This window comes from Arachis ipaensis, chromosome B02, assembly GCF_000816755.2.
Source record: "Arachis ipaensis cultivar K30076 chromosome B02, Araip1.1, whole genome shotgun sequence".
NCBI classification, from domain to species: Eukaryota; Viridiplantae; Streptophyta; class Magnoliopsida; order Fabales; family Fabaceae; genus Arachis; species Arachis ipaensis.
This window is the reverse complement of record NC_029786.2, coordinates 4,897,416-4,901,505: the sequence shown is the minus strand read 5'-3', so window position 1 is coordinate 4,901,505 and position 4,090 is coordinate 4,897,416. Positions and strand designations below refer to the sequence as shown.

The 4,090-nt window shown below is 34.0% G+C and overlaps 1 protein-coding gene and 1 long non-coding RNA gene across 2 annotated transcripts in view; both read right to left on the bottom strand.

Annotated features, from left to right (window-relative positions):
• Positions 1-4,084, bottom strand: LOC107623797. The gene is made up of 4 exons (XR_002356926.1): positions 1,344-4,084; positions 250-486; positions 155-160; positions 1-42 (listed from the first exon to the last, which is right to left on the bottom strand). It is a non-coding gene; the product is annotated as an uncharacterized LOC107623797 (long non-coding RNA).
• Positions 1-4,090, bottom strand: part of LOC107626670 — a 27,845-nt gene that overhangs the window by 350 nt on the left and 23,405 nt on the right. The window lies entirely within an intron of this gene.

Here is a 4,090-nt window from a genome sequence, read left to right as displayed (position 1 = left end):
CCATCCGCAATCTTGAAGCAAGGATTGAGCCTCCCAATACCCCTGAAAGAAATTGTTCAGTGACATCACTAGGACCAGTTTGAACATGGCAGGTTTACATCTTCAACTCGAGAAATTGAGACATCGAGGATTGAACAAGATTAGAGTAACCTACATCAGCCTAATCAAAGAATTTCACAAATCAAGATTGACATCAATCAATTGCGCTAAGAAAAAATATCAACTGAAAAGCTAGATGATGTTACATACAAGATATCCAGCTAATGATGATCCATCAGAATGGGAATAAGGACAATTCCATTTCAAGTTGTTATTATCTCGCAGCATCTGGGCGAAGTTTATTAACAAGTCAATGGTGGCGCAGTTTGGAGATTGCAGAACTTGGAAGTGCTTGACACTCTTGGGATGATGTGGGTGGCGATTGGAGCTATTTGTTGGTTTCTTGGAATTTGATGCTGAGGTCGATCTCAAAGGGTGAAACAGTGTCTATCCGTGTGGAAGCAGAAGAATTCATTTTTAGGAGTAAAGATATTATGAAATCATATTACCAGGAAAACATTCTATTATGAAATACCCTTTTCATTTCTTGCATGCTATAAAGATAAAACTTAAAAAGGAATATCAACATAGGCTACACCAAATTTGCTTCTAACAATCATAGAATTCCATATCCAACCAAGACTGAGTGTGTTTAGGTTACTTATGTAGCACCAACCAAAAATTGTCCATTATATATTAAATTTTCACAGAAATGCTTCTTTTTCTCAATTTTATAACTCAATGCCATTTTTTATTTCATAGCTACAATTAAAGAATTACCCATCTTAAAAAATTACATCCATGTCATTCATGAGATTAGAATTTAAATACACCAAAGAACTAAGAATTGAACTAAAAATAATCTAACGAGCATGACTAACTTACCTAAAGTAGAATGCAAAAAATACGATAGTTAAAGATAAAAAACCAGAGCCATCTAAAAGACTAAAACTAGTGAAGTTGGTAGTTCTCATTCAACCAAAACCATAGAACATTAATCACAACCAAGTAACATTAATACAGTGAAAAAAGATATAGCACAAAACCATAAGAAATTAGAAAAGAAAAATGGATGAGAAATGTTAGAGATCCAACAATTTTTATCAATATTAACCAACACTTTGGGCCAACACCGTATTTTTAACTATTAGAATTTAGAGTTTAGTGTTTAAGGTTTAGAATTAGTCTATAGTGTCTAGAATTGGCAAAATGTTGGTCAAAAGTGATAAATTTTGTTGCTCATATAACATTGCTCAATGAAAATTTTATGTAATTATAGCATAAAGCCATTCAGTGAGATTCACCTTGAAAGAGAGTCGTGAACTGATCTTGTGACAAGTGGCAACACACAGTCAGAGAAGCAGAGGAGGCTTCTTGCTGAATTTAGGGTGGCTTTGGAGTAAAAAAATTTTGAAAAATTAGCACAAATACACTTTAAACTAAACCGTACAAAAAATAGACTTTAAGTTTTAAGATCCCTTCTGTAGAGGCAATAGGGAGATTCTCATTGAATATAAAAGGCAACAAAATAAAATGGGACCAGTATTTCACCAGCACATCAAAATGTTGAATCCTGAAACTGTTACCTTAGACAAAAAATAAACCAAAAAGCTGACGAAATTTGCGGTGCAAGCATTGCATAGGACCACAGAGATGAACAGGAAAGTAAGTGCTCTCTCAAATGTCTCATTAAATGATATCAAATACATTAAGTTGATCCACATACTCAGCACACTGAATCCTCAACCCAAAACAGCAAATAATTTAGACATTTAGATAAGGAAAGAAAATATAAACTTTAAACCTCAAAACTCTCTTGTTCCTCAACATCTGATATAAGGAAACCCATAACAGCTATTAAAAAATGATATTCAAGAAACAAAAGTATAAGAAATATTAACAGAAATCCGAGAGAAACAAATAAAGAAAACATTAGGGGAAAAAGGATAAAGCATACCCACTAAGTAATCAGAATCCTGAGTAATTTGTTAAAACTCAACAAATGGAGTAATTTTCAATCCAAGTTTCGGTATAAAATCAGAAGTTGCAGGGGTTACCAGTGGTCTTAAACTGGAAAATCAACATGAAATCATGCTAGTTACCCTATAAGAGCCATGATTCATGACGGAAAAAAAAAAGAAAAAAAATCATCTTATAAACTTCTCCCACAGCTAATTGATCTCTGAATCTGTTTATCATAGGCCTGCAAATAATGGGTTATAATATAAAAGAAAGAGTGAAACAAACGCACTCGTATCTTATAAGTATGTCAATGATCACATGACTCACCTATCGATAATACCTAAATCTGATACCCAAGAAAAAAAAATGCAAATGATACATATATATGATATAAACATGTGAAGTAATAATCAATTGGATTTGGATCCTCTAAAGTTTGAATTTCACTTTAGAGAGTAAAGTGTGATTTCTCACCATTGATTTCATAGGTGGGACCAAGAATAAATATGAAAGAGAAATTATTCAAGGGTAAGAGATCACACTTTACTCTCTAAAGTGAAATTCAAACTTTAGAGGATCCAAATCCTAATCAATTGATGGAAGAATGAGGTAAGCAATTTCAAGAACAAAAAAATGCATTCAAACAAATTGCTTTGATTAAATTTGAATAACTAACAAGTAAAGTGACATCAGAAGAAAAATTACTCTACTAGATGGCATCAAACTCATTTAATCATGAATAGTCATCAATCAACAATACAAAACGAGAAGTAAACCTTCAACCAGGTTAGGTAAGAAAACCACATGATCAGATGATATGTAAAATTTAGTCAACAAAACCAGAAATGGAAAATTGGAAGAAAAAGAATTAATAAAGAGGCAAACTCAATTAAGAATGATATTAAATTACCCAATTTTAAAGAACTATATATGAGTCCTTTGATTCCAGGAACAACCATGTTGAGAATTTATGTGATTACATGGATCCCATTAATATTTGCCAAAATATTTGAGCAAAACTAACTAGGCAAAAGAGGAGAAAACATAACCTCTAACAAGGGTCTACCTTCCAAAACTGCAATGAAGAACACAGAACTCATCAATGGATGCAGCAACACATCAGGAAAATTGTGCAAATACAAACAACGAATTTAGAAAGATTTGAGTAACAACAGAAGCAATAGTTTTAAACAAGAACAATTAATTGATCTCAAACAAGGAAAGAAAACGAGGGCATTTGTTAGAATGAAAGAACATAACCACAAAAAGATGTACTTTCTTCCACATTCCAGTCAAAGAAAATACCTAATCTACTATTTTGAAAGAGGAAAAATAGAAAACAAATTAGAGAGAAAAATACCCTTTTCCAGTAGATATTTTTAGTACTCTTTGACTACAATTTTCCACTACTTATGACTCTAATATGACTTTTATAGTTAGTTTTTTTATTTAATTTGGTCTTTCTAATGTGATTAATAATTCATATTATAATAAATAACAATAATACCCAAAGACCACTTTTGTTAATTCCATGAGGAATTCAGTTTGGAAGCAAGTTTAGCACTCTTATAATGGTCCCTAAGCTGAAAAATATGGCTAACAGCTATGTATATTTACTTTTGTTGGGCTGATATAATATAAGATAATCCGTAGTAGTAACAGGTCCAACATAAGACATACCTTTGTGCGATTTTCGGAATGCTAAGTGTACCTTCAAACAAACTTGCAAGGCTCTCCTAAGCAACAATAAAGACAATGGCAGGGGCCGGGGCCAGCGTAGTCAACGCCGGCGCGGGGGCTGGATTGGCATCTGTGGCGTCGCGGGTGGTAGGAGCCGGGGCGGCGTCAACGGCAGCGCGGGGGCTGGGTTGGCATCAACAGCGGTGCAGGTGGCGGAGGTGAAGGTGGAATCAGGGGTCTTATGGGGAGGCGATGGCACTAGAGTTGTCGGTTTTTAAATTAACGTAAAGCCCAAGAAACCAAGCCAAATCGAAAATTTTACAAATAATTGGTTTGTATAATTCTTTTTTGAAAAAATTGAACCAAACAGCAGCCGATATAAGACACCCCATAAGACACCGGCCGCGGT